The following is a 9,692-nucleotide window of genomic DNA, read 5'->3' as shown; positions in this document are numbered from 1 at the left end:
GAAATCAAGTATAGTCATAACTTTACCCTAATAGTCTGTTACTTTTGAAAAGAGGACTGAGGCTACTGAGTCACTGAGGAGCATATTTTAAAGATGTTTAGGTCCCTGGCTCCCATTTAAATAAACAACTTTAAAAATCTGACCCTTTTGCCATTTTTTCATCATATCTTTAATAAAATTTAAGAACACTTTTGCATACAGAGTTAAGTAGCTATTTTGTAGAGGGTCGTGGCAGCTAACAACCAAAGAGATGTGTGCAGTCATACACACACACAGCGCTCTCCCAGGGACATTCCTTTTGTTCTCCCTTCGTGTTGTTTTCCTTAATCAAAAATACCCTGAAGGTGTTTGTGTTGCTTTAGCATGTGGAAATATACAGATGCAGGCAGTGAAGGTGGGAGGGTAAAGCACAAGGAAGAGTTCAGGGGAAGTGAGGAAGCCAAGAAAAAGTATCCTAAATAGAAACAAAGGAGTTAAAGAACATGATAGAAATATAGAGTTTGCAGGTTACTGAAGAAGAGCCAATTCCCCAAATATACATTCATAGGCCTGGACAGTGACATCACGTAAATACTATCAATATGTTCCAAAAACAAACTTCTAGCTGGAAAAGGCAGGGGGAAAGTGGGCAGACAGCCTGCATGTGTGATAGTGGAGGGCAGGGCACACAGGGTTTGAACCCCACCTCTGTCCACCACCTTTATTGGTAGGTCCTTCTCCTGGGCTGCCCCCCTGGTGTTGTCCTCCCCTGCTGCCTGCACCCATGAGAAGTGCCTTACATGCCACCTCCTGTGCTGGACCACTCTTCCCCAAGTCTGATGGATCGGACCTCTTCCAGGGCCAAAGTGCTCCATGGGGTTGGTGTCCACGATCTGAGGTCACAGTCAGATGGGGACCCTGCGATCAGATGTGGCGACCCACTACATTTAAGAATGTTAGTCAGCAGAGGAAAAGACGCTAACTAGGATTCCCTGAGTAACGGTGGGTGAACATGGCAGAGCCCAGTGAGGAATCCCTGCCCCGAGATGGGGCACGGTAAGTGTAGTGTACAGAAGACTCGCTCCCCTGTGCCACTTCTGGGGGCCCAGGTCCTTCTGATAGGGGCACAAACTGTGGTTAGTGTGAGGCTGGTAGTGGCTCCCAGTGTGCGAGAATCAGGTCTTCTTGGAGTTGGGTTGCTTGGGAATGCAGCCAAAGTGGATAAATATTAAATACTGACAGTCAACAAATGCGGTAAGGCAGAGTTGAAAAGACCTTTGAAGAACGAGTACAAGAGGGCCTGAAACACTTAAGAGGTAAAGGGATGGGGTCCGTGCAGTCTGTCTGGAGATAACCCAGCAGGATTGTTCAGCCAGCCTGCGACAATAGATCCCCTTTACCCACTCTGGGATGTTCGAAGAGGACCACTGCTCACAGGGCCCCAGCGCCCGTCGGGTGGATTTCCACTGAAGCGATGTGCCTCAACTGGCCCTGGGATGGCTTGGAAGGCCTGATGGCAGTGGCTCACAGTGAGTATTTAAGCCCCCAGGCAGCAGCTCTCGCCACATCCTGGGGCCAAGGGAGAAGACTGGTGCCGCATCTTCCCCTGCAGCTGACTGGCCCCCTTTTTTCAGGTGGTGTGGGGGCCTGAAAGGGGATGGGTCCTGCTGCCAAGTGTTCACCTAACTCTCTGCAGACCCGAGTTGATCTGGTGGCTCAAAGGGACTTGAGGCCCACGACCAGAGAGGAAGGAGGTGGGCAGGATGATCGACAAAGGAGGATTGTGCAGCCATCTGCTTTTAAGCCCTTCTCTGAGGTCCTGGGTTCAACTGGTGGTTGAAAGGGAGTTGGGGCTAGGGCTGCAGGGTGAGCCTCAGCAGCTGCATCCCCTGTTGAGCTGGTGACAGAACAGAACTGGGGCCATGGCCATAGGGGTCGGACAGCATGAGCCTTGACAGCTGACTCTGACACTAGTGGAAGAACCATCTTGAAATGGTGGAGAAGGAACTAAGTTGCACAGACACCAGGTCAACCCGTTGTACCCAATAGGTACCCAAACCACACAGGGAGGCTTAGTATTCGTTCTGCTGTGAAAAGTAGGGAGAGTTAATATTCAGCACCCAAAGATAGAAGAGAGGGTTAATGGTCAGCATCGCAGGGATCTTCCAAGAGCTCTGGCCCCTTGTGATGTCCAGCGATGGATGCCAAAGATGGCTTCTCTCCTCCAAAGTTCAGTGACCTTCTTTCAAGCGGCAGGATGACCTCCGGCTCTTCTGCCTTTCCTGTGCTCATCCCACCCCCTGCTGATGTCTATGGAAATGAGGTTTCCCTTGCCTTTGTTCCCTCCTTGCTCCATTTCTTTGGAGACAAGGAGCTAGCTGCCTTCCTTCCTGTCTGGGGGACAGCCTGCTTCTCCTTTGCTTTGCTCACAGACTAGAAAGCAGAAGATTAGGGAGTCTTCCTAATTCCTCAGCTAGTGTTAAGACCTTCAGTTCACCAGGATATTCATCACCAATAGGTCAGAGGCTTTCCTAAAAGATCTTGCTCAATAGCCTTTCAGAAATCAGTACTATTTGATACAATCACTTGAGTCAATTGTTTATGACTTGAAGTTCAGCCCCCGTCTTTCTAGACCAGTTCTATCTCGGCAATGTAGTCTTTGTAAAGTAAAACCCAGACCACGCTTCTCTCTCCCTGCTGGGTGGAGATTCCATGCTCTCTCCTCCCCTGCTTGTTTGCTTGAGAGCTTTCTTGACTTCCCATATCAATGGACCTTCATTCTCTCTGTTTGATGACCAGGCTGTTCAGAGAAGCAAGCGCTTTCCTTTGCCTAGGACAGGCCTCTTTTCCCAACTCCCCCTGACATGCCTGGCTTCAATACACTGGAGTCATCGTTGGAGTCTCTAGCCAGCACGCTTCATACACACCGCATACGTACATCAGCCAAGAAGAGAAAAGATCAGGGACTTCTCAGTTTTCCAACGAGACATTCCAGGACACCATTTAGATCCAGATTAGAGACCTAGTGAGCCAGGCTATGCTGAATTGGTCAGGCTGGCTGCAACTCATCCCCTGAAACCAGTGAGCCCCTTGCCCTTTGGCACTGGAATGGTCTTAGAGCCACAGGCATCCGCTTTCATGGGGGGGTTAATTCTCCTGTTGACTGTAGAGTTCTTCTGGCAGCTGATCCTGGTTGCTGCTCCTCTGGAGCTAAGGCAGTGCAGGAGCCTTCTCTAGGACCACAGGCCTGAGAGAGATTCTCTGAGACATGAGAGTGTTGTAAACCATGCTGTTGTGTATTTTGTGTCTTGCCTAATTCCTAGGTTGCCGAAGCAACAGAGCTTAGCTTGTTGCCATAGCAATAGAGTTAGACTATTAGGGGATAGCTCAACCAGTCTTGGCTGACTTTAGTGTTAGTTCAATAAAGACGCTCACTGAGTTGCATCTCTCTATGTTCCTGTGTTGGTTTCTCTCTCTTTCTCTGAATACAAGCCACCCGCTAAATCAAAGATCTGGTCCAGCCCTGAGTCTGAGCTACTGGGATCCTTCCCACAGAGCAGGATGCCCCAGATTACAGCCTGAAAATAGGCATGTGAAACTAACTCCTGTTCTCCCTGCATCACAGCTGGGGGTGGAATGACCCTTCCATTGCCACAGGGTGTGTGAGCATCATGCCATAGCACTGTGCAGCCATTCCTGCCCTGAACACTTCTACCAGCAGTGCTGTGCCAGGCACAAAACCCGCAAAAAAGACATGCTGGGCTACTTACACCATCACTTCAGATGTGCAGCGTGTCCAGTTGCAGCTGGGAAACGAGCCTTTGCTACCAGGCAGCTCAGGGTCTGTCTGAATTCTCTGTCCAGCCCAGAGTGATATTTATACCAGCAAATACTGTCTTTGTTACAAGTGAACTCAATCCCAATTCATCAGTTTGCATTTTGTTTACACTTATGTTTGGTGCTCCGAGAAATAAACTAATCTGTCTGTGAACTGAAGAGAGTCAAGGTCAATCATTCGTCACGGTCAGTGTGCAGATTCGGCGCCTGTTGCTTTTCATTCCCGATGTTTTGGAGCCAATGTGTGGCCATTTCATGTCACTCCCTTTTATTTAAAAAATGGCTTTTTTCATAGAACCATTATTTTCCTCATAGAAACACTGAAGCAGATTAGTCTACTAGGGAAGGTGATCCTGAAGCTGTTCTGGAGGGAGAAGGGAACAGTTTCACCATTACAAAATTAATGTGTTGTGCCTTCTATACAGAGAGAGTGAGAGAATAGCCTTAATTATCTGTTCCAGAGGGGTAGCCGTGTTAGTCTGTTTTTAGCAAAACAGTGAGAGTCCTGTGGCACCTTAAAGACTAACAAATGTATTTGGGCATAAGCTTTCATGGGCAGAAACCCACTTCGTCAGACACTCACTGTTTTGCTTAATTATCTGAGCTACCAATACAATCCACAGAATGCAATGAACCCCTCTAGGTGCAAGGAGAAGGGTGCATTTATATCATTCTAAAAATATGCTCTGGGCAATGCATGGGAAAGTCTTTGCTTTGAACAAACCACTCGATATATACGAACATAAGACACAACGTTTAAAAGGAGTTAAGAAAGATGTGGTTGTAAATTAATGTGTTGTGCCTCTCCCACACAGAAAGCATGTGAGAGGGAATAAACTGAATTATTTGAGCTACCAACATTTCTGCTTTTTCACATCATTTTAGTTCTGAAGGTCATTGCAACTTGCTTGTTTTCTCAGGACTAGGGATGAGGTAGGAGGAAACTGCAGTCAGTGGAAATACAGCAATGAGGGAATAGACCCGGGGGGAAAATGTTGTTACCACAGAGTTGAGATTGTCCAGTGGTAGCTCTTATCCTTCCAGAACATCAAGTTAAGCAAAACTCAAACTCTGGAAAAGCAGGGATTACAGCAAGAAGGTAAATGTTTAAAATGAACAAAAGGAAGTATTTCTTCACACAATGCATAGTCAATCTGTGGAACTCCTTGCCAGAGGATGTTATGAAGGCCAAGACTATAATAGGGTTAAAAAAAGAACTAGGTAAGTTTATGGAGGATAGGTCTATCAATGGCTATTAGCAATCTCTGCCCATCTGGCTGTTTGTCAGAAGCTGGGAACAGGATATGGGATGGATCACTTGATGATTACCGGTTCTGTTCATTCCCTCTGATGCACCTGGCATTGGCCACTGTCGGAAGACAGGATACCGGGTTAGATGGACCATTGGTCTGACCCAGTATGGCCATTCTTATGTTCTTACCTGCCCATGTAACCTTAACTCTGACCTCTTGGAGCAATTCCCTGATAGCATATGAGCATAAAGAAAAGTTTTGGTATAAATGACAGCTACTTCTCAAAGTGTATGTCTTTAGTAAAAGATCAAACCTGCCCCCATCAAGAACATCTGATTTTATGCTCAAAAACTTAAAGTTTCCATTATGCTGGTGTCTGGGATTGGAATTTACTATTTATTATTTTCATCTCGGCACATTTAAAACTAAACTGCTACACAAAAGTTCCTTTTTTCCAGGTTCTGTAAACAGCCCATTCCACCACCCACAGGGAATTTAAAGTAACTTGCCCAAGGTCACGCAGTTCTTAGAAGAAAATCAAGGGGGGAAAAAACTTAGCTTTTGAACATTGGGGGTAGAAACAGCTATCTTCCACCTGACCCAGCGTGTACCATGTTTAAGTCCTCACTGGTGGTAGGTGGGATCTGCCTTCCTCCTGTCCCATGTTCAAGCCCATTGTATTATTTTGCACTTAACCTTTGACCCTTGGGCTGCTGTTTTCTGTTCATGGTGGCACAGCCTGGGATAGGAGGGGCAGCTTGGCAGTGGGGAGGAGATCCAGAGGCAGGGGAGTATCAGCACTCAGGACTGACCTGCAACGGGTCACTCCCCGAGTGAAGGGAGGATGAACCAGAGCCCCATCAGCATATAAACTCCTCATTGCTCACGTGTCTCTACAGGTAACCAGACACCTGCCCTGGATCCTTGCCAGATAATATCTCCGGGGTGGTTAATGTGTGATAGGTGCCCTGGTGCTTTCACTTTCCCCTGGTCAGAGTTCATGTACAGCTTCAGGATCCATTTCCCCCTCAACCCAGAACATCCCTTCAGTTCCTGGGGTGCTCTGTGTGGCGCTGGGATCTCTCACTCACTGCATGGCCGCTCCTGTGACATACTGAATCTTTAAGGTAGGTCCCTCCGCGTTATTACTCCCTTTCCTTTGTTCTTGGGGGCTGCTCACACTCCTGCCCTCTATGGGAGCAAGTCCCCCCATGTCACGGCTCATTGCTACCTTCCATCAGTGCTGGGCAAATCCCGATGGTGGGTGTGATTCACCACTCAGCCCATTATCCCCTCCCTGCATGGTATGGCCATCGGGGGTTCCTGGTGGCCTTTTCCTGGAGGCTGTGATGGGACACACAGGTGATATAGTGCCTCTTCAGAAGGAGCTCACAGCCCTGTCCCACCTTGTTCCACTGATGCCCTTAGGAGGAGGGACTACCAAGCCAGACGTGGGGGCGGGAGGATGGGGGTCATTGGGCTCAGAGATCTAAATGGGAGGGGCCTCCCTGATTGTTCTTATTATGTGTATTACACTCGCACCCAGAGGCCCCAACTGAGATCAACCTCCCTCCCCCAAACTGTGCCGGCTGCTGTACAGATCACAACTGAGATCAGAGCCCCACTGTGCTGGGCGCTGTACAGACCGTGACCGGAGTCTTGGCCCCTCTGTGCAGTTAGCCCTTTATTTGTCTATGTCCCTTCATGTACCTGGCCTTAACTCCTCTCGAAACTCAATGGGACTTCAGTGCTTTTCCAGTATTTTACCCTGTGTTATCAGCTGAACTAGAGCCCTATAAAGAAGCTGGAAGCTAGAGCTGGTCAAGAATGTGTCATCAAAAACGTTTTTCATGAAAAATGGCTTTCAAACCTATATGAACATTTTCACCAAAAAACTTAATTTCAGTCAATTTTCAATAAAATGATTCACAACAAAATAAGTTCACTGCGATTCCAGTCTAAGGGAATCAAAATGAAAAATGTTTGGCTCTTAAGGAGGAAAAAATGATTCCATTTGATATTAATTGAATTTCCAATCTATTTAAAACCATTTTTCTTTTGTTTTGAGTGATTTTGTCAGAATATTGGATGATTTCAGGAAAACTTTTCAATGACAATAAAATTTCTCTCATTAAAAAAAAAAATAAGCCCCATTTTCGCCAGCCCCCCACAAGCCCCAGTGTCTGCCATGCCCTGACTCTCTGACTTTCAGAGACTAACTTTGCACAAGAGCATAAAGGTAATAAAATGGTCCAGAAACCTACACTCACTCTTTGCTCTTGGATGGGGGCCATGCTCCAATACCTCCTTCCCTGGCCAGCGGGGACAGGGAGCTCTGCAGAGGGAGGGGCTGGATTAAAGCATTGCAGAGCCCTAGGCTCTCCCTGACATGGAGCCCCCATACAGCTGCTCCCTTCTCATTGGAGTAACAATGTCAGGATCCCCCTTTCCCCTCCTACAGAGACAGGTCAGCACAGGGGGCCCTCCTGCCCCCAGAAAGATTGGGGCAGCAACAGGAATTTTCCCACCGCTTCCCCTCGACTTCCCTCAGCAGCAGGGTGCTGGGTGTAGAGATATGTTTGTGCAAGATTTAAGGGACAGTATTATGAATATAGGAATTTTGAGCCATGCCCTAGTAGGATGGGTGCAGAACACAGTGTAGTTGTGCACAGCAGTTCACCAAAGACACTCTCTAGTTTGTTTTTAATACAAGTTGTATTCCTTTCTCATTTGTTGTTTAATGAACCCCGAGTTCCTTACATGGCGACAGAAGGAGACTGCAGCAGTCATTTTGAGGTTAACGCCTATGTTTGAAACTGAAAACAGAGGCAAGGGGTGCAGGTAGAGCAGCAAACAGAGAAGAAACAAAAGCTTTTGTATGTGTTTTATGAGCACAATAGTAGCCTGACTATCTTAAGAAGGGAAGAAAGCCAAACAAGGATGTGTGGCAAGTTCCATCCAGTCTGCAACTGTTGGACAATATTGCAGCGAATTGGAAGAAATTCCGATTGATGATTTCACTTGATCATTTTTCTGTTCTGCCCCTGTGGCTTTTAACTACAATTCAAATCTCTATATTTTTGGGGAGGATGCACTGGATATTTATAACAGTATTAAATTGGAAGAGGGTGAAAGCATGAAATTAAGTAAAACACTGACAACATTTGAGGAACATTGCATGCCAGAAAGGAATCAGAACTTTAAGAGACACCAATTATTTACATGCATGCAAAACACTGATGATACCATAGAAAAACATGTCAAAGGATTAAGGAGACTCAGTAAAAATCAGTGACTTTGGTAAGCTGACAGTCTTTCGTCAGAGTTAGAATCATTTGTGGCATTAAAGGCAATGTGTTAAGAGAGAGAGACACTGCTCCGTGAAGGTGATTTAACTTTAGAAAAAGCTCTCCAGATCTGCAGGGCAGCAGAAACTGTGAAAGTACAAACCAAAGGATTGAGTTCACCAGGCGTTGCCTACATACTAAGTACAAAGGAATATAGCCAGAAAAGGTCAATTCAAAAAGTGGAACCACTTGTTACGAAAACTATTGATAGTGGGGAGACAGAATACGGCCAGTTATGTGGAAGGTGTGGCTCAAAGCAAAGCCTCAACCAGATGGGTGGAGTATTTTAAGGTATGTGTTATTAAATAGTTGTTAGCTGTTTATATATGTTTGTATAAGAGCTAATGGGGTTTTTTAGGAGGAAAGAGGTAGAGATATATTTGTGGAAGCGTGTAATGCAGAGAGGCTCCCTCATAAGGGACAGTATTATGAAAATATAAATTTTGAGCTGTGCCTGGAAGCAGGGATGGAGAACCATGCACAGCAGTTCACCATAGACGCTCTCTAGTTTGTTTATCAATAAAAGTTTTAGTCCTCTCTCTTCACTGGTGTGTTGTTTACTGAACCCCAAGATCATGACAGCGGTGCTTGGCGGGGGGTCTGGGTCCTCGGGGCTCTTTCCCTCTGTCACACCTGCTGGGTGGGGTTGGCAGGACCCCCAGAGCAGTGGGGCTGGCAGTAAACCTTTGCTGAGCTTCAAGGGGCAGTTCCCCTCTCAGAGCTCTGGCCCACAGCTCTCTGCAGAATCAGGCAGGCGTTGCTGGGACTGTTAAACCCAGAGCATGATTCTGAGGTTTTCTGCTCACACATGAAACCAGGAAACGTATGTTTACTTCTAAATGCAAGAAAAAGGGTCTGCTAGGGCCGTGAGCACAGGTCTAGAAAAAGCCTAAGCCTTAACCCTGCCCTGGATGTGAGTTTCTATGCTTTCTAGACCCGTGCCCAGGGCCCTAGCAGACTCTTTCTTGCACTTAGAAGAAAACATAAATCCCTGGAGTTGACAGCAACAAGAGCTGGGTTCAATATCCAGAGATTCCTTTTGACAATACAATACAGAAGTGGCTTGAACCTCCACCCAGTAACCTGGGAAAACTACACACCACCCCGGGCGCCTCTAAGAGGCAATGCTTCCCCTATCACACCACGGAGTCTGTGTATGGAAAAGAAAACTTTTAACAAAAGGGGAAAGGAACTCGGCATTAATTTGGGAAAACACCACAAGCATGATTCAAAAATACATGACCATGAGCAAAATACCCACCCTACAGTATGTTGG

Source organism: Emydura macquarii, unplaced genomic scaffold, assembly GCF_026122565.2.
Source record: "Emydura macquarii macquarii isolate MOO-44397 ecotype Brisbane River unplaced genomic scaffold, CSIRO-AGI_Emac_v2 contig_3625, whole genome shotgun sequence".
Classification (NCBI taxonomy): domain Eukaryota; kingdom Metazoa; phylum Chordata; order Testudines; family Chelidae; genus Emydura; species Emydura macquarii.
Note: the sequence above shows the minus strand (reverse complement) of the source record.